At 39.3% G+C, this 22,042-nt stretch overlaps 1 long non-coding RNA gene across 1 annotated transcript in view; it reads right to left on the bottom strand.

Moving 5' to 3' along the window:
• LOC122447079 overlaps positions 1-22,042 on the bottom strand; it is a 546,471-nt gene that overhangs the window by 445,575 nt on the left and 78,854 nt on the right. The window contains exon 3 of the long non-coding RNA XR_006271124.1: positions 11,057-11,150. This is a non-coding gene — a long non-coding RNA (uncharacterized LOC122447079). The remainder of the gene's footprint in view (positions 1-11,056; positions 11,151-22,042) is intronic.

The raw sequence follows: 22,042 nt of genomic DNA, 5'->3' as shown, positions 1-22,042 counted from the left end.
AGTGAGTATGAAGATTTGGGCATAAGTCCACTTTTCTACGTTTAGTACCTATCACAGATGTTGTCCATCAGATTCCATAGTTGCTCAACACTGTATCCAATTAAGCTGGTTATGCAAAAAAGAAGCTATTACAAGGGGTAAGGCAGATAACATGCTAAACGGGGCTTAGAGTAGGTGATGAGTGAACAACTTTGCAGTTCCTCTCCCATAAATGCCTAATAAGTGATGAGGAGGAATGAACAGATAGAAGGAAAAAATAAAAGGGCTGTAATGATGGCAAGTGTAAAGAATCCACCTGCCATTGCAGGAGATGCAGGAGAGGCAGGTTTGATCCCTGGGTCGGGACGATCCCTTGGAGTGGGATATGGCTACCCACTCCAGTATTCTTGCCTGGAGAATTCCATGGACAGAGGAGCCTGGTGGGCTACAGTCCTTGGGGTCACAGAGTCAGACACAACAGAGCAGCTGAGCATGCAGGCACACAATTATTATCTTAATTCCTCCATATTGCTCTGTTTAAGCAATTCAAGCAATTTAATTAACAAAATATAAGATTATTTCTTGAAAAATATTACTTTTTTCTTTTCAGGTGGTTTTGTTCTGTTTTTAGTACATCATGACTTCTAAATTTTTATACTATTACATATGTTTCTTCTAGTTTAGCTTGTGATTCGGAATATACTGCATTCTTTTTCATTTGTACAGGAACATGGACCCTGTGATTGTAACAACACATACTGACTCTGACTAACAACAATAACAATAAAAATCTCTTTCAGATGTGAAACCATAATTCCAAATTATTTCTATAAGAAAAAAATGAACATAATTTTGATTTCTCTCTGAATTTGAAATCTTTATAGCACATTGATGATAGCAATTAAGCCATCTATTTTAGGCATATTAAGTATAGAACTCTTTTGTAAAAACTCACAAGTCTAAACAAATTCTTTTTTTTAAAACCTGTATTTAAGTTTTTGTTTTCCAAAGATCAAGCCCCAAATAAGCAATCTTGTAGTTAGTTTCCAATGCATGGCTTTTATATACCCAGATGAGTCTCTAACGATAAAAGTATGCTTAGTGTTAGAACTTACTGTATCCCAATTCAGTCATTGACCCACTGCATAATACAAGTCTTTCCTGTTGGCTCAGATGGTAAAGACTCTGCCTGCGCTGTGGGAGAACTGGGTTTGATCCCTGGCTCAGGAAGATCTCCTGCAGAAGGAAATGACAATCCACTCCTGTATTCTTGCCTAGAACATTCCATGGACAGAGGACCCTGGTGGGCTATAGTCCACGAGGTCACATATAGTCAGATGCAACTGAGCGACTAACACTATGTCAGGAAGTGTTAGACGTTAGGAGGATAAAACTCTGGTAGATGAGAGCTGGGTGATTTGTTTTTTATTATTATTACAGCAATAATATTGTGAAATCATTTCTAAACAGTACTTTGTAATTTTTTTTAAAGTGCTTCTCTTATTAAACAATGTTCACATTTCTGGGAAACAAACAGGTATTTCCATTTTGAAGATGTGGGAACCGAATCGAATAAGTAAAACAAAATTTGTATGTTGAGCACATACTACATGCCAGGTACTGTACTAGGTATGACAGTATACTTCAGTGCAGTGCAGAGGTAGTGTAATGAATGTAATAAATACCATGATAGGAAAGTACAGAGTAGAATAGAGTGGTATAGGGGATGGTGGAAGCATTAAAGCAGAAAAGATGCACAAAATCAGCTCTCAGCCCAGACTTCCAGTGAAAGTGATGGTAACCTGGAAACCAGTGGTTCTCATCCAGTAGCAGTTTTATTTGCATCCCTACCTGTGGAACATTTCCTAACATATCAAGATATATTTGATCATCCCAATTTTTTGAAAGGTGGGAAGTACTACTGATTTCTAGTGGCTAGAAGGCTACCTGCAGTCCTGTGAAAAAGATTATTCAATCCAAAATGTCAATAGTGCTGTAGCTAAGAAACCTTGACCAAGGCTGAGCTGATATACAACTAGGAGTTGACAGGTGGAGGCAGAAGGGGAGGAAATGCCAGGAGTGGAGAAACAACAGAGAACATGTTTCAAGGGTGAGAAACACTTGTGTGAAGGACCTCCACACTGACTTGTTCACCATTTTTAAAAAATTGTCATAAAATACTCATAACATAAACAGAGGGATCGGGTAGAGAGGGAGGTGGGAGGAGGGATCGGGATGGGGAATACATGTAAATCCATGGCTGATTCATGTCAATGTATGACAAAACCCACTACAATATTGTAAAGTAATTAGCCTCCAACTAATAAAAATAAATGAAAAAAAAAAAAAGTTACCAAACCACTTTTAAGTGTACAGTTCAATGACATTAAATAGTTTCACACTGTTGTGCAATGATCACTACCATTCATCTCTAGAACCTTTCATCATCCAAATTATAATTCTGTACACAGTAAACAACAACTCCCCATTATCCCTTCCTACAGCACTGGCAACCACATTCCACTCTCTGTCTGCATGGATTTGACTGCTCTAGGTACCTCATATAAGTGGAATCAGACAGTGGTTGTTCTTTTGTGTCTGGCTTACTTCACTTAGTACACTGTCCTCAAGGTACATCCAGGTAGCATGTGTCAGATTTTCCTTCCTTTTTAGGACTGAATAATATTTATGTATAGAACACATTTTGTTTATCCACTCATCCATTTAGGAATACATGAGTTGCTTTCATCTTTTAGGCACTGGGAATAATGCTGCTATGAACATATATGTACAAGTATCGGTTTGAATCCCCACATTCGATTTTCCTTTGGGTATATACCTAGAAGTAATTCACTGATTGTTTTTATGTACCAATTAATTGTTCTAGGACTTAGCATATGGTAAAAAATAATACCAATAACCTCCCTTATCATGAAACTTAAATTCTAGTGAAGGAAAACAAACACATGAACAAGGTCATTTCAGAGAGTCTTATCCAGAAAAGAAAAGGAGATGATGTGGAGTCGAATATGACTGGAACTTAGCGTGTTAGAACCTACGAAGGGAGTGGTAAGAAGGAAAGGTGGTAGAAACCTTACAATGCAGGTAACCCACGTAAGGATTATCTATTTCATTTTATGTGCAATGAAAAGTTCAGAGAAGTTAAATGAACTGCCCAAAGTCTTATAGCTAATAAATTCTACATGCCTAACCTTACTATACAGATTTCTTATGAAGCTGCAGAATTGAATAAGGGCACATGTTTATCAAACACCCCCTGGAGGAGGAAATGGCAACCCACTCTAGTATTCCTGCCTGGAAAATTCCATGGACAGAGGAGCCTGGCAGGCACAGTCCATGCGGTCACAAACAGTCAGACACAACTGAGCAAACTAACACTTATCAAACACAGCAACCTGCACCCTGCCAACCAGACATCTGATCTTCTCCATCTGCTTTCATGACTTTCTCCAGAATCAAGGCCATGAATGATCAGAGGACATTTTAATGTTCTACTTACCCACATTCATTCTGTATCCAGCTTTGCTGATGGTATTCCTCTTTGCTTTTATAAAGAGATATTCTACAAGTATAAGATAAAATAGAACTGATTCTAAAAAGAAATGCCATGTTCTCCTATAGCCTGCTGCTGCTGCTGCTGCTACTGCTAAGTCACTTCAGTCATGTCCGACTCTGTGCGACCCCATAGACGGCAGCCCACCAGGCTCCCCCGTCCCTGGGATTATAGCCTAGCTTTGAAATAAACAACTGTTATTCAGTTCAAAAAAATCTGCATAGGACCTGAGTAAGTAATATTTGACAAAATAAAGAATCATTCTGTTGAACAATAAGAACACTGTTTCTTCTAACCCTTGCGTTCATTCAAGGTCATGTGCAGATTACATAAATATTACATGAAACCTGTTTTGCAAGGAATCACTGTCTATGTTGATTTATAGAGACAAAAGTCCATTGGCAGAGTCTACCTTTTCAAATATCACAAGCTTTTATTTTCTAACAAGAGGAAAAAGCGACTCTCATTAGGTAAATGGAACTATTCTTTCATGTAGGATTAAAACTTTTACACAGTTTATGTGTACAGCTAAGATTTATCAAAAGTTTTCTTGTGTCAGGTGACAAAATGTGTTGCAATTCAGGTTTTTTAATATAAATTTATTTATTTTAATTGGAGGCTAATTACTTTACAATATTGTATTGGTTTTGCCATACATGGACATGAATCCTCCACGGGTGTACATTCGGTTTTTAATCCAGATCTCATTGGTTGGAATATCAAGAATAATTTATGACACAAAGTTTGCATTAGGAAAAGAGAGAGAATATTTTCTTTTTCATTCTCATTTAAGATTTGCTGTAATGTGAGCTATTATGGAATTAAATAGTGAGTAGATACTTTTAGCCTTAAAAGTGTTTTACAAAAAGAGGCCAATTTTGCTGAATATATCGCTCTGTCAACAAACAGTTGCTGAACAACTATTATGTATAAAACACTTTAACAGGTGTTATTAAAATTGTTATACGTCATTTTGAAGAAAAACACTTTCCTACATATATCAACTGACTGGGCTGGTAAAGTAAAAAGATTTAACACGCTTTAGAGAAGTTTTGCTTTATTATTTTAAAATCCCATAATTACTGCCAGGGGACCTCTTATTTTTATCATTTACAATTGACCTCAGATAAAGTATTTTGTAAATACATTACTTAATATAATACCACAAGAAGTAACAAGGTTTTTCATTGCCTTGCTTTTCACATAATCTCCTTCTACCTCTCTGATAAACTCCTTACGCTCCTGTTTACTTATTCAATATTCAACACATTTTTATTGTGTCAGGCACTGTGCCTGACACTGAAGATACAAAAGTGAAGAAAGAAAATGGTTGTTCTTTTGTGAAGCTGACAGTCTGTTTGGGAAGACAAGTAAATAACATGACAGGTCAAGTAGAGGTTACCATTGGGGCACATGGTAGGAGCATCAAAACCAACACAGAGTGGAGAGATTGAAAAGTGGAAATGACAAGGAAAACATCCCAGAGGAAGAGACATTCATCTCACCCATAAAGAATTCTCCACAGTCTCATCACTGCCAGAGAAAGAATGGTTTTTAATGTGGGTTTCAAACCCAGTTTTATGTGACTCCTTAAATCATTCCACCAGGTACCCATTATCCCCAACTGATTCATTCTTGAATTGCTCTTGCTTCCTTAATTCCATTACTTGATGAGTCTGAGGGGGCCCTAGCAATTGTGCCTCCCGAGCTGTAATGTTATTAATTTTCTGTTGCCTTTGCTTTAGGAGTGAATTTCATTTTCCAGTGAAACTGAAGCACTCTCCTGAACTCCAAATGGTTTATTGAGTACCCGAATCCTCTTCCTGAAAAAGTGAAAGTTGTTCAGTTGTGTCCGACTCTTTGTGACCCCATGGACTATACAGCCCATGGAATTCTCCAGGCCAGAGTACTGGAGTGGGTACCCTTTTCCTTTTCTAGGGGATCTCCCAACCCAGGGATCACACCAGGTCTCCTGCACCGCAGGTGGATTCTTTACCTGCTGAGCCACAAGGGAAGCCCAAGAATACTGCAGTGGGTACCCTATCCCTTCTCCAGCAGATCTTCCCGACCCAGAAACCGAACAGGGGTCTCCTATATTGCAGGAGGATATTTTTATCAACTGAGCTATCAGGGAAGTCTCTTCATAGCTCTTGCCAGATTCACCCACACTCATTCCCACTCTCCTCAAATATCAAAGTGCCTATTTCTGGGTTACTTCCATTATAGGATGGGCCCATTCTCCAATTCAGACAGAAGTCATAAAAACTGCATCTAGTTTCACATCTCAAATTGGACTGCAGAAAACAAACACCATTTCATGAGGAAGGCAGCCAGCCACACCCCCATGAACATTGTGATCCACAGGCACTGCAAGCTGTCCCCTCATTTGGGGTGAGGATGTGTATCAGTAAGTGTTGTGTAGTTGCAAGCGACACAAATCATTTCAGCATCTTTAATGAAAGAAAAGAGAAAACACATTGGAAAGAAGCTGAGGAGCTCACAGAACTAGAGGAAAATCTAAAGAGCCAAAGTTCAGAAAGGCCAGAAACCAGAGCTGTTCTGAGTATCTGATGCAGCAGGAATGAAAGAACAATCTCTCTAGGAGGGCATCACTGGAATGAATTTACTATGAACACATTCTGCAAGACTTCAAGCCCAGAGAAAAGGCATCAGGTTGGCTAAGCTTGGGACATGTGCCCACCCATTGACCAGAGGAAGACAACCATCACTATTAACTACATGCAGTAGAAGAGGGGATTTGATTTAGGTCATATCTGAATGGTCTAGTGGTTTTCCCTACATTCTTCAATTTAAGTCTGAATCTGGATACAAGGAGTTCATGCTCTGAGCCAGAGTGCTTAGATCTGATAGAGTGCCTGAAGAACTATGGAGGGAGGTTTGTGACATTGTACAGGAGACAGTAATCAAGACCATCCCCAAGAAAAAGAAATACAAAAAGGCAAAATGGTTGTCTGAGGAGGTCTTACAACTAGCTGAGAAAAGAACAGATGCTAAGGGCAAAGGAGAAAAGGAAAAACATACGCATCTGAATGCAGAGATCCAAAGAATAGCCAGGAGAGATAAGAAAGTCTTCCTCAGTGATCAATGCAAAGAAATAGAGGAAAGCAATAGAATGGGAAAGACTAGAGATCTCTTCAAGAAAATTAGAGATGCCAAGGGAACATTTCATGCAAACACGGGCACAATAAAGGATAGAAATGGTATGGACCTAACAGAAGCAGAGGATATTAAGAAGAGGTGGCAAGAAAGCACAGAAGAACTATACAAAAAAGATCTTCATGACCCAGATAATCATGATGGTGTGATCACTCATCTAGAGCCAGACATCCTGGAATGTGAAGTCAAGTGGGCCTTAGGAAGCGTCACTATGAACAAAGCTAGTGGAGGTGATGGAATTCCAGTAGAGCTATTTCAAATCCTAAAAGATGATGCTGTGAAAGTGCTGCGCTCAATAGGCCAGCAAATTTTGAAAACTCAGCAGAGGCCACAGGACTGGATAAGGTCAGTTTTCATTCCAATCCCAAAGAAAGGCAATGCCAAAGAATGCTCAAACTACTGCAAAATTGCACCCATCTCACACGCTAGCAAACTAATATTCAAAATTCTCCAAGCCAGGCTGCAACAGTACATGAACCATGAACTTCCCGATGTTCAAGCTGGATTTAGAAAAGGCAGAGGAACCAGAGATTAAATTGCCAACATCCATTGGATCATTGAAAAGGCAAGAGTTCCAGAAAAACAGTTATCTACTTCTGCCTTATTGACTACGTCAAAGCCTTCGTGTGGAACACAACAAAATGTGGGAAATTCTTAAAAAGATGGGAATATCAGACCACCTGACCTGCCTCCTGAGAAATCTGTATGCAGGTCAAGAAGCAACAGTTAGAACTGGACATGGAACAGACTGGCTTATTTAACTTACATGTAGAGTACATCATGTGAAATGCTGGGCTGGAGGAAGCACAAGCTGGAATCAAGATTGCCAGGAGAAATATCAATAACCTCAGATATGCAGATGACACCACACTTATGGCAGAAAGCAAAGAGGAACTAAAGAGCCTCTTGATGAAAGTGAAAGTGAGAGTGAAAAAGTTGCTCCAAATTCAACGTTCCAAAAACTAATATCATGGCATCCGGTCCCATCACTTCTTGGCAAATAGATAGGGAAACAGTGGAAACAGTGACAGACTTTATTTTGGGGGGCTCCAAAATCACTGCAGATGGTGACTGCAGTCATGAAATTAAAAGATGCGTACTCCTTGGAAGAAAAGTTATGACCAACCTAGACTGCATATTAAAAAGCAGAAACATTACTTTACGAATGAAGGTCCGCCTAATCAAAGCTATGGTTTTTCCAGTGGTCATGTATGGATGTGAGAGTTGGACTAAAGAAAGTTGAGCACCCAAGAATTGATGCTTTTGAACTGTGGTGTTGGAGAAGACTCCTGAGAGTCCCTTGGACTGCAACGAGATCCAAACAGTCCATCCTAAAGGAAATCAGTCCTGAATATTCATTGGAAGGACTGATGCTGAAGCTGAAACTCTAATACTCTGGCCACCTGATGCAAAGAACCGACTCATTTAAAAAGATCCTGATGCTAGCAAAGATTAAGGCAGGAGACAAAGGGTATGACAGAGGATGAGATGGTTGGATGGCATCACCAACTTGATGGACAAGAGTTTGAGTAAACTCTGGGAGTTGGTGATGGACAGGGAAACCTGGTGTGCTGCGGTACATGGGGTCACAAAGAGTTAGGTACGATTGAGCAACTGAACTGAACTGAATAGAAAAGGAGTGATTCCTCAAACACAGTTGTGATGTTGTTACCAACAGGAGGGAGAATAGACACTAAGCTGTAAACAACAAAAATTTCCACTATAGAAATCATCTTGTTGCTGGGTGAATTCTCAGAGCACCAGTGTTGTGGGTTCCTAATCTATACACCTTTCTCCATTGTATGAAGTTTTAGCATTCCTTCTCACCCATTCCACATGGGTTCCAAAGCTTTCAACATATGAACATCAGGAGTCTTCCAAGATATAAACCTCAAATAAAAATTAACAATGGAAAAGAAACCATCTTTTTCCAGAAGAGTCATATTTTAGTATCAATCATGTAAATAACAATAAGAGCAAACTAACAAATCCCTTTGTTGTATGAAAAAAAAATAATTCTGTGTGTTTTTATCTTTTAGAGCAACCTTGAAAAGTCATGCCCTATATTTATACCAACTCTCAATAGTTAATTGACATGTTAACTTATCCCTCTTTCCACTGAGCTAAGGATTTTTTTTTAGCTATTTTCCTACTTGCACTTTTGAGATTCCTCCATAAACTGTCATGTGGCAACACTTTAAATTACACTGTCTCACTTGGGCTCTCCCCATTAACCACCATGCCAGCATAGACATCTTGTGGTGTCAGCTCATTCTGTCTTCCTATCTTTTTTTTTACAAAATGGCAGAAAATATTAAGAGCTCATTTCTCATTTTCACCATCTTTGAGTGCCTAAATGTTGGTCTTGGTTACAATCTTCAGAATAGATTTTTTCAAGACTTGATATGGAAGGCCTGATACATATCACTATGACAAAGTTCAACGTGGATGATTCTGAAGAAGAAGATGATATTAATAGTAATACTAACAGATGATACGTATGAGCCTTTATTGTTCACAGGCTCCACCCTGAGTACTTCACATGCACTATGCTTCCATGCTGGTGGGAAGAGCTGGGCGAGAGAGATGAGCACAGGAGAGAAAACAGGTTACTGCTGGAGCCAAGTCCCTGCACAGATGGAGAAGGGAGGGAAGAGAGGGTCCAGAGCTCAAGTGGACAAGCTTCCTCAGATAAGAAGGGGTGTCCATCATTATATCTAAGAGACTGGTTGATTTGCTTTTAGAAAGATGAAGCAGTTGTCTTACGACACCTTCTAGTTTCTCTGAGAAATAAGAGGAAAATGGTAGAAGAAAGAAAGGTGGGTAGTTACTAGAGGTACTAGGGAAATGGCAGGCAACATAGCTGCTACTATTAACTTTAGCAGAAATAAAAGGCTGCCACAATAATCTGGAGAAGAGGGAAAAAACTGTAAATTCTAGGTGGAACAGCAGAAGATACTCCTGAGGTCATGCTTAACTTTTAGAAGATGATTCTGAGTTCTCACAAAACAGGCTGGAGCAGGTCAAATAGAAACAATCTTCTGTGAATAGTACAGCCCTACTTCTACAACCACCGCAATAGATGGACCTTGAAAAAAGAAGATTTCATGTGTTTTTTCCTCAATCCCTCTAAATCCAATAGTTAAAGAAGCAACACCATACACTTCTTAAGATAAGGTGCATCTATTTTGTTCACTGCTCCATCTCCAGTGGTAAGCAAAATGCCTGAAATGGAAGAGGAGCTTGATAAATATTTTATCAATGAATTGATGACTACATAGATGGATGGATGAATAAGGAATTTATGACATTTTATTGATCACAGTCTTGTCGTGGTGGGGGGGCTTGCTTAATTCAGTGAAGCTATGAGCCATGCCATGCAGGGCCACCCAAGACAGAGGGGTCATAGTGAAGAGTTCTGACAAAACATAGTCCACTGGAGGAGGGAATGGCAAAACACTCAGGTATTCTTGCTGCGAGAACCCCATGAACAGTATGAAAAGGCAAAAAGATATGACACCAGAAGATGAGCCCCCCAGGTTGGAAAGTGTCCAATATGCTACTGGGGAAGAGCAGAGGGCAATTACTAATAGCTATGAAATGGTGAGATAGCATCACCAACTCAATGTATATGAATCTGAGCAAACTCTGGGAGATACTGAAGGACACGGGAGCCTGGAGGGCTGAAGTGCATGGAGTTGCAAAGAGTTGGACACAACGTGCTGACTGAAAAACAACAACAACAAATTTATAGCCCACATTCATAGCTTTTCTACATAAAATTCTACTCCATGTGTATAGCAGTGTCATGATTGGGTTTTTCCCAAGCTGCTATTCAGAAACCAAAGGAAGTCCTAGTAGGATGTTTTGTTTTTTTTTTACTAGGACTAAAAATGAAACAAATATTATATATTATCTGTAGATATTTATAACCACCTAATATTACCCAATGTACTGGAATAAGTGTCCCTCGTTATCACTTGCTGGTTTAGTGGGAGAAATATTTTAGTACTAAGCTCTCCCATGAATCAGACAGAAGTCTGCTGGAGTTGTCACTCCAGGTATATTCTGCTCTCTCAAAGAAGTTTTTCCAGTTGAAGTGGGAATTCCAGTCACATAACTACTCATAATATTTTCTGCTTACCTGATTCAACATCTTCAACTTAGAGGTCTCTTTTGTACCATGAGAGTACCTAATGATCCTCTTGGATCAGTCAAAAGAGTCCAGAATTCCCTTCTAATATGCCTAAAATTCTATCTATACAACGAGAGGCCACAGGTGTTGCTACAAGATTTCAAACAGGTGTCCTTTTCTAATACCCTTACCTCCCGTTTCCATATAGTCTTTGCGATGGCAGAAACTCATCTTCAGAGTACGAGCTTGTGTCTTATTTGATACCACCAGCACTTAGCATGGAATCTGTAGAAGGAATAAACACATGATCGACTAATGAATGAATACTGAATTGTTCTGAGTGACCTACCCTGGTTACTGGAGTTCAATCTCTCCTCCACGCTGCAGGACAGGCAGCAACACTGAATGTTTATCTCAATGCCTGTTCTACCTTCACAATATACAGTTAAACATCTTTCCCTTAAGAATTAGCGAAGTAGTACAGTTGTCCTCCTAGTCCTATTTACTCTCACTAAGCAGAAAAATCAAATCCCTCAGGGAATCTCAGAGTCTAGCATTGACTGTTTGCTTTCAACTAAGAGAGAGCAAATACATTCACTGCTTCTCTCAAACTCTACTACCTCTAAAAGCCTACTTTCAATTTTCTTAGAGCTATTCCTTAACAATAACTTTATGGCATCTCTTGTACACAATTCCTCTTTCCAGCATTTTCTTCTATAGCTTACATTAAGTTTGAAATCCTTTTAACTGAATTCTTGGGGATGTGCATAAGTACAAAACTTGGCAATTTTGTCTAGCACTACTCCTTTGTAATAGTTTCAGATATTCTTCACTTTTGCTAATATTAAAATAAAAGATAAGTATTATCAGCCCCAAATTATAAAATCATTAAAATGATCTTATTTTCTGTTTAGTTCAGTTTAGTTCAGTTCAGTCGCTCAGTCATGTCTGACTCTTCACGACCCCATGAACCATAGCATACCAGGCTTCCCTGTCCATCACCAACTCCTGGAGTCCACCCAAACCCACATCCATTGAGTCAGTGATGCCATCCAACCATCTCATCCTCTGTCGTCCCCTTCTCCTCCTGCCTTCAATCTTTCCCAGCCTCAGGGTCTTTTCAAATGAGTCAGCTCTTCCCATCAGGTGGCCAAAGTATTGGAGTTTCAGCTTCAGCATCAGTCCTTCCAATGAACAGCCAGGACTGATCTCCTTTAGAATGGACTGGTTGGATCTCCTTGCAGTCCAAGGGACTCTCAAGAATATTCTCCAACAGCACAGTTCAAAATCATCAATTCTTTGGCACTCAGCTTTCTTTGTAGTCCAACTCTCACATCCATACATGACCACTGGAAAAACCATAGCCTTGACTAGACGGACCTTTGTTGACAAAGTAATATCTCTGCTTTTTAATATGCTGTCTAGGTTGGTCATAACTTTCCTTCCAAGGAGTAAGTGTCTTTTAATTTCATGGCTGCAATCACCATCTGCAGTGATTTTGGAGCCCAGAAAAATAAAGTTAGCCACTGTTTCCACTGTTTCCCCATCTATTAGCCATGAAGTGATGGGACTGGATGCCATGATCTTAGTTTTCTGAATGTTGAGCTTTAAGCCAACTTTTTCACTCTCCTTTATCACTTTCCTCAAGGGGCTCTTTAGTTCTTCTTCACTTTCTGCCATAATGGTAGTGTCATTTGCATATCTGAGGTTATTGAAATTCTCCTGGCAATCTTGATTCCAGCTTGGGCTTCCTCCAGCCCAGCATTTCTCATGATGTATTTTGCATATAAGTTAAATAAACAGTGTGACAATATATAGCCTTGATGTACTCCTTTTCCTATTTGGAACCAGTCTGTTGTTCCATGTCCAGTTCTAACTGTTGCTTCCTGACCTTACGGGGCAAATTCAAGACTCTTCCTATAGAAGTAAAGTCCCAGAGGACCAGATTATAAACCAGTGAAGGCTGACTCTATTCTAATATTCAGTTTGCTTTGATTTGGGGAAAAGCATAACTTTTCTCTCATCTTCTTTTCCATATTGAAAATAATGCATTTTCTTACTAACTGATAAAGATGTGTGGTGATTGGTGAGGTGATAGCTCTTAATCATATTAAGTATCAGATTACTTAACCAGTAATAGCTTCTTGGCATCTACTACACATGGTTTTTTTCTCAAACATTTCCTTCTAGTGAGCCTACATTAAGGATGAAAAGCTTTTAACTAAGTGCTTAGAGAAGAGAGGCAGGCTTTTAAATCATTTATAGAAAGGGATTAATAACAAACATTTTTAAAACATCCATAATTAAAGCAATTCAAGCGCTAGGAAAAAAAAAATAATAACACTCCGTTACTCTCCTAGGGAGAGAGAGAAGCAATGAGCCAGTTCTGAGCCAGTGTCCACAAGCCAGGCCTTCTCCAAGGGTTCTGTCCACTGCTTTTTTCATCCGAATTCTCACAACAGCCTATTAACACAGTGTTAGTAGCCCCACAATTATAATGAGTACCACACAATTGCACTCATCTCATACGCTAGCAAAGTAAAGCTCAAAATTCTCCAAGCCAGGCTTCAACAGTATGTGAACTGTGAACCTCCAGATGTTCAAGCTGGATTTAGCAAAGGCAGAACCAGAGATCAAACTGCCAACATCTGATGGATCACTGAAAAAGCAAGAGAGTTCCAGAAAAACATCTACTTCTGCTTTATTGACTACGCCAAAGCCTTTGACTGTGTGGATCATAACAAACTGTGGGAAATTCTTAAAGAGGTGGGAATACCAGACCACCTGACCTGCCTCCTGAGAAATCAGTATGCAGGTCAAGAAGAACTGGACATGGAACAACAGACTGGTTCCAAATAGAAAAAGGAGTACGTCAAGGCTGTATATTGTCACCCTGCTTATTTAACTTCTGTGCAGAGTACATTATGAGAAATGTTGGGCTGGATGAAGCACAAGCTGGAATCAAGATTGCCAGGAGAAATATCAATAACCTCAGATATGCAGATGACACCACACTTATGGCAGAAAGCGAAGAGGAACTAAAGAGCCTCTTGATGAAAGTGAAAGAGGAGAGTGAAAAAGTTGCCTAAAACTCAACATTCCAAAAACTATTATCATGGCATCCAGTCCCATCACTTCTTGGCAAATAGATGGGGGAACAGTGGAAACAGTGACAGACTTTATTTTTAGGGCTCCAAAATCACTGTAGATGGTGACTTCAGCCATGAAATCAAAAGACACTTGCTCCTTGGAAGAAAATTTATGACCAACCTAGACAGCATATTAAAAAGCAGAGACATTACTTTGCCAACAAATGTCCATCCGTTTAGTCAAAGTTCTGGTTTTTCCAGTAGTCATGTATGAATGTGAGAGTTGGACTATAAAGAAAGCTGAGCACTAAAGAATTGATGCTTTTGAACTGCGGTGTTGGAGAAGATTCTTGAGAGTCCCTTGGATTGCAAGGAGATCCAACCAGTCCATCCTAAAGCAAATCAGTCCTGAATATTCATTGGAAGGATTGATGCTGAAACTCCAATACTTTGGCCACCTGATGGGAAGAGCTGTCTCATTTGAAAAGACCCTGAGGCTGGGAAAGATTGAAGGTGGGAGGAGAAGGGGACGACAGAGGATGAGATGGTTGGATGGCATCACCAACGCAATGGACATGAGTTTGAGTAAACTCTGGCATTTGGTGATGGACAGGGAGGCCTGGCGTGCGGCAGTCCATGGTGTCGCAAAGAGTTAGACATGACTGAGCGACCGAACTGAACCGTACTGAGTAGCCCCACCTTATATACTGTAGAGGCTAAATCTTTAAGACACCTAGCATGCTGTGATTTATGTCGGAGACTGTTTTGCCTATGTTCTCCTCTAGGAGTTTTATAGTTTCTGCTCTTACATTTAGATCTTTAATCCATTTTGAGTTTATTTTTGTGTATGGTGTTAGAGAGTGTTCTAGTTTCATTGACAAAAACCACTATAATATTGTAATTAGCCTCCAACTAATAAAAATAAATGAAAAAAAAAAAGACACCTAGCATGCTATTTTAATAAAAACACAATTAAAAATATAAACCTATTGTTTGCATACATAACATCACTAAGATTTTTGTGTCTCCTATCATCAGAAATCGCTTCCTGAATTCTAACTGCTACTGTGGCCCAAAGTCAGGTGGCCCACAGGAAAGAAGGAGATATGATATAGGGAAAGCCACTGTCAGAAACAGACAGGAAACTCAAGGGGTGTGTGGAAAGGAGAAGAAAGACATGGAGAGGGAGGAAAGCAGTCACACGATTGACAGGAGTTTCCTCAACTTTTTGCTCCTGTCTGCCCACACCCTAGCCCAAGTCAACATGCCAGTGAGATCCCGAGGGCAAAGCCAAAAAGCAGAGAGACGATTTCCCCCATGCTACATTTGTAGCCTTAGAAAAGGGACTACCCTGGGACCTCCCTGTCAGTCCAGTGTCTAAAACTTTGCCTTCCAATGCCGGGGGTGCAGGTTCAATTCCTGGTTGGGGAGCTAAGATCCCACATGCCTTGCAGGCAAAAACTAAAACATAAAAGTAGAAGCAATATTGCAACAAATTCAATAAAAACTTAAAAAAAAAAAAAAAAAAAGGCCCACATCAAAAATACCTTTAAAGGAAAGAAAAGGGACTACCTCTTCAGTGTCCTCAGCACCCCTCTTCTGGGGGCAGCCCCAGGACCTGGCAGTGGCCACTTAGCAGAGTTAAGCTCAAAGTCTGAGTTAATGCCCCTGGGCTGTGTTTGGCTTCCACGTAGCATGGGAAAGACTCAGAAAGAAGTACCTGCAAAGTAGTAGAGAATTGGACCAGGAAACTTCCTGGAGGGAGTTGCTACAACAAGGACAAAGTGACCTCATCACCAGAAAGACCCAGGAGTTTGTGAAACTAAGCTGGGACCCCTCAGCAGAAGGGGACCAGTGAGCCCAGGAAAAAGGTTCGCAGCAGAGGCCATTAATGGAAGTGTGGCCAGTGAAACAAGGGACAGCATCAAGGCACAGGTGATTAGGGAGCCAGAAGATAACACAAGGACATCCACAGAGCCACAAAAAGGACAGTCACACAGAGGGAAGAAGTCTGAACATTTATCTACAAACAACAGCCTTTTCAATCACTTATAGAAAGGAATTCATAACAATTTTTTAAAAAAAAATCCACAATTAAAATAACTCATGCTCCACACACAGAGGTGACTCAGTGGTAAAGAATCCATCTGCAAATGCAAGAGCCGCAGGAGATGTATGCTTGATCCCTGGGTCGAAAGATCCCCTAAAGTAGGCACCCCACTCCAGTATTCTTGCCTCGAGAATCACATGGACAGAGGAGCCTGGCAGGCTACAGTCCTTGGGGTCACAAAGCGTCAGACACAACTGAGCACACATGCAATGCCAATGCCACACACAAAGAGAGACACCACACTAAACACAATATTGAGTTAAACCAAAAGCCACAGAGAACTCACTCCTGGCAGTTTAAGACTTTCTCTGTAGCACAGAAGGGTTCATGACACTGATTAGATCTGTTTCAGGAAGTAAAGTGTTGAGGAACCAAATTACTTTTTCTTTGCACATTTCAGTCATGGTATGAGTAAACACACAGGCCAACTACATATGATTACAAAGATACAACGCTGACAGCATTGTGCATTAAGCATGCGTGTTCAGTCATTTCCAACTTTCTGTGATCCCATAGACTGTAGCCGGCCTGGCTCCCCTGTCCATGGAATTTTCTAGGCAAGAATAGTGGAGTAGGTTGCCATTCCCTCCCCCAGGAGATCTTTACAACCCAGGGATCAAACTCCTGTCTCTTGCATCTCCTGCATTGGCAGGCAGATTGTTTACCACGGCACCTCCTGGGAAGCCTTGCAGAGGGCATGACTGTCCACAAAACAAAGAGAGCCCCCTGGGATTGTCCTTTTATCAGCTGATATCATGTCTTCAGACAACTAAGTCAAAGCCAAAAAATAAATACATCCTCACCATTTTCCTACAGTGTTACTTTAAGTTAGAAAAATTTATTCTCAGTTCTGTGGTTTTAACATACCTAGAAATGAGACTTTACCATAGAAAATATTTTCTTTGAGATAACATTCTAGAGAACCAGTCCTTCACTTGTGTGCCACCAAATTTGATCATTATAGAAACTTTATTTTTGTTTCTAGTCAAAGTGCTTTATATAAAATAAAATGTTGAGTTAAAGGGATTATGATGCAAGAGACAGGACTTCAGGGGAAAAAATTTGGAATGGAATAGTTACCATTCAGTCATGACTAGAGGAGGAGTGTCTGTTTGCTAAGATAGGTAAAAATTTTGCAATAAATGTACCTGGGACAGGATATTGTTTTACTCAAATTGTGACACAGAATTTAAGGTAAAAACAGGTACAAAGAAAGAAATTGTATATATATTTTTATACAGCCATTTTCAGTAGCAACAAAAATATAAGGGATTTAGGAATAAAATTTTAAAACTTTATTGAAAGAAATTAAAAACCTGAATAAATCAAAAGATAAACCATGTCCATGTGTAGAATCAGTTTTGTCAAGATGCTCATTTTTTCCCATATTAATTGAATACTTCAATGCTATTCCAATCAAATTCTCAACAGAGTTTCTCATGGAATATCACAAGCTGATTTTAAACTTGTATGGATATGCAAAAATCAAGAAGAGTCAAGGCAGTTTTGAAGAAAAACAGATGGCAAGACTCATAAAACCGTAATAATTTTTAAAAAGTGTGATAATGGTGCTAGAACAGACAAATAGATCAATAAAACAGAATAAAGATCTCATGCTGATGCTACTGCTAAGTCTCATAAACATATCCAAATATATGGATACTTGATATATGGCATTCTGATCAGCAAGGAAAGAATAGACTACTCAACAGACAATACTGGGTTAATTGTTATTCGAATTGGAGAAAAATGAATTGAATTGTTACATAACAATATACAAAAAATCATTTCCAGATACACTGAAATCCTAAATGTGAAAGGCAGATTTTTAATCCTCTGGAATAAATTGTCAGAGTATATTTATGATGTCAAGATAGAGTAGAATTTCTGGAACTAGACATACCAAAAGATAGGGGAGAGACAAAGAGAAGCTTAAAGAAAAAGATTGAAATATTTGACCACATTAAAATTTTATATTTCTGTGATTCAAAAGTTACTGTAAAAAAGTGAAAAGACATGTCACAGCCTAGAATAATGTATTTGCAATGAATATAACTGACAAAACACTGATATGCAGAATATATAAAGAATTCCAATGTTAATAAGATAAACAACCTAGTAGAAAAATGGACAAATGCATTATTAATAAATAGATATGTCAAAGAAAAGGACACTCATAGTGCCAGTAAATATACAAGATATGCTCTATCTCACTATTGTAATCAGGGAAAAGTATATTAAAACCATACTAAGGTACTTTTTGGGCTTCCCAAGTGGCACTAGTGGTAAAGAATCTGCCTACCAATGCAGGAGACATAAGACACCCAGGTTTAATCCCTGGGTTGGGAAGATCCCCTGTAAGAGGGCATGGCAACCCACTCCAGTATTCTTGCCTGGAGAATCCCATGGACAGAGGAGCCTGGTGGGATACAATCCATAGGGTCACAAGGAGTCAGACACAATTGAAGTGATTTAGCACACATGAAAGATAGTTTTCATCCATTATATTACCAAAACCAAAAAATCTGACAAATCAATAGATGACAAGAATGTACAGAAGCATGATGTCTCATTTTCTGCTAGTAAGAGTACAAACTGAAACGACAACTTTGGAAATCAATTTGACAATACCTTGTCAAATCAAAGATGCACGTACACTCAGCATTTAACTCCTGTATATCACAGAGAAACTATAGGAGTATATAATGGAGACAGATAAGAGTCTTCATAACAATATTACAAGAGCAATAATTTGGAACAATATAGATGTGCATTAACAGGAGAATAAATGAATAAATTATAGTATATTTACATAATATATTAATACAGCAGAAAGAATCCTCATGCAAAGAGTTGACTTGTTGGAAAAGACCCTGATGCTGGGAGGGATTGAGGGCAGGAGAAGTGGATGACAGAGGATGAGATGGCTGGATGGCATCACCGACTCGATGGGCATGAGTTTGAGTAAACTCTGGGAGTTTGTGATGGACAGGGAGGCCTGGCGTGCTGCAATTCATGGGGTCACAAAGAGTCGGACACAACTGAGCGACTGAACTGAACTGAACTGAAAAATGAATTATCAGCTATATAACAGATAAATCTTAAACAAATATCACTGTGAAAAGAGCAAGTTACAAAAGCTATGTACAAAGCTTAATAACCTAAAACAATAATATATGAGTATACTTTAAATCGGTGAATTGGATGGGATGTGAATTGTATCTCTCAGTAAAACTGCTTTTAAGAAAGCAAATATATATATGTGTGTATATATATATGACAGAAAGACAAACAGATATGAAAATAATAAACACCAAAAATCAGGATAGTGTCTGTGGTACTTTGGTACTCCAAGATAGGATTAGATATCAGGAAACTTTTAGGGAAAATGGCTGTGAAGGATGAAGGAGAAGAAGCAGGAGTATCAGGAAAACCCTTCATACTCCAAGGCAAGACTGGTACCTGCGAAAGGAGGCAGGAAATGAAGAAGGAGCGGGTGAGAGAGACTCACCTGCACCAGGGACGTAAGAATGTCATGGCAAGGCCGATGAGGAGTCCTTAAGCCAGTCACCTTTCATGGAAGTTTTGCAACAAAGAGAAACAGGCCTGAATCTGTGTCCCCACCATGTACAGTCATTACTGGGAGCACCTCGGGGGAATTAATACGGTGGTAAATTCAGAAGAGAATCATCTAGGACCATCATCAACTATGTTTCCCGCAGCAGAGGAAATGAGTATCCCAGTTTTCCTGGTGCCACATGAGCTGCCTCTGGGTTCAGGAGCAGGGACTGTGATCCAGGAGACAGAGAAGAAAAGCTCTAAGTGTGTTTGTAACATTTCACTTCTGAAGCTGAGCAGTGGGGGTGTAGATGTTCACTATATCAGTTTCTTTAATTTGGGGAGCAGGGATGAGGTAGGAAAAATAGGAGGTTAAGAAGCTGATACACTGGATTTACACAAGGCTGCTCTAGAAATTTGCTATAGTGTGAAGTAACAGACCAACAGGATTAGTGGATAAAAATATTACAGTCTTTTTGATGCTAATCCAACTTATAGGGAAATTTGGAAGATTAAAAAAAGAGGGAAAGTTGCAGGGGAAAATGTCCCTATGTGCTGATTGGGGCCGAAAGGGAGGAGTTAGCTTTACCTAGGAGCACAATAAGTTTATTCACCCTTGAAAAGGAAAGACTGAATTTATGGTAAAGCTGAAAGTAGAACAGATTTTGTGGCGGGTAGGCAAGGAAATTCTCTAATGACTGCTTTCATTTTCTCAGTAAAATGAGAAGTGAGCTGATCAGTTGTGAGTGAGGAAGAGGAAAGTGGTTTAAGAGGTTTGAGGACAGTGAAATTGCCAAGGAGTCCCGAGGGCTCACTTGAGGTTTGTGGTCAGAGATTCAAAATGATACCAGTCAGCAGGGCTGTGTGCTCTCTACCAGCCATAAACTGTTGCTCATGCAGTTGGCTCAAAGAATGGAATGTTAGATTTAACCAAAGCAAGGTTTTGCCAGTAAAGTACAATGAAGAGAGATAGGTGGAGGGCTTTGAAACTGCAGGGAAAGACACTGTATATGATGGACTATAGGGAGTGTGGATACAGTATCATTTAACTCCCTTTTCCTTCCCTTTGTATTTTCTATAAACTGCAAGTTAGAGCTAAAAGCTTGATTAGTTTCAATTAAGCATTTTTGGCAATAATACTTAGTAGGTGATGCTGTGAATTTCATATTGTATCATATCAGAAGGAACATAATATCTGGTTGTCCTAATATTTTTGATGCTAAGATTGATCTCTGTGAGAACAATAAATAACTCAGGTAACACCTTGCAAATATCCCATTTTGAATATGCAAATCTCTTAACTGTGCCTGAGAAAAAGTCTAGTTATCAAAAGTATGAAGCAAGCACAAAAGAGAACTGCTGTTTGAGAAGGTTATAGAATTTTTGACATTGAAGGTCTCACAAGCCAGTTTTATAGTCATTGTTAGAAGCGCAAGACCTCAGTGTGGGGAAAATTGTGGACAGGAAGAAGTTATGCATTACTTTATCCCCTTCCATTACTCTAAGCCTGAAACTAAATGACAGCTAGACTATAGATCTTTCCCCGCAAAAATATCCCTGGATAGTCTAAGTATGATTTTGTAACACTACTGCATGCTGACAAACAAACTAGTTTTTGGATTGCATCTTAAAAATAACATCAAATGTTGTAGAGGTTCCTGCTGTTTTTTGTAAAAAGCCTGAGAGGGCAAAGACCAAAGAAAGAAACATAATTAAAATGCATTTTATATAGCATGTCAAGGAACTCATTGAGAAGCAGCAATGGTTCCTTCAATAGAGAAACCTGTCAGCATTCATTTGGCTAGCATAGATAGCAAATACTAACTTGTGACACATATTTCCTGATTTTAGAATTTTGCCATTGAGCAAGAAAAATTAATTTAATCAATATGGTATAGAGGTTTTCTACCTGCTAACAGTGATTATCTGAAACTGAAGTAGTCTTTTCTGACCTTAAGGGCTGCCTGATCCTATTGGCATAGGTACCTTGTCAACTGTCAGGTCAAAGACACCCAGAGTCCCTCACCAGGCCAATGCCTCAACCAAAGGTCATATTCAGGGACTGTCAAGATTACTCACATATAAGTAATTTTGAGTACAATTCAAGCTGGTGCTGTTTTTGTTCTATATTCACTGTATCATATAACACTAACATAGGTTGCATCTGAGCCTAGAGGAATCATTTCTAAACCCAACTACATTTCTGAATCACCAGGAAGCTTACAAAAATTACAAATTCCAAAACCTCATCTGAATCTGATTATACTGAAAAATATATGAAGGTGGAAGCCCAGAGCAGAACCTTCTCTATTAGTGGAACACACTGACAACGAAGGTTCTCACAAAAATGAGATAGTTTAACTCTTTGCTTTTCTCACCTGTAGGAACTCTGGCTAATTATCAGTTCAGTTCATGTACCC

Source organism: Cervus canadensis, chromosome 9, assembly GCF_019320065.1.
Source record: "Cervus canadensis isolate Bull #8, Minnesota chromosome 9, ASM1932006v1, whole genome shotgun sequence".
Lineage (NCBI taxonomy): Eukaryota > Metazoa > Chordata > Mammalia > Artiodactyla > Cervidae > Cervus > Cervus canadensis.
Note: the sequence above shows the minus strand (reverse complement) of the source record. Positions and strands in the feature narration are given on the sequence as shown.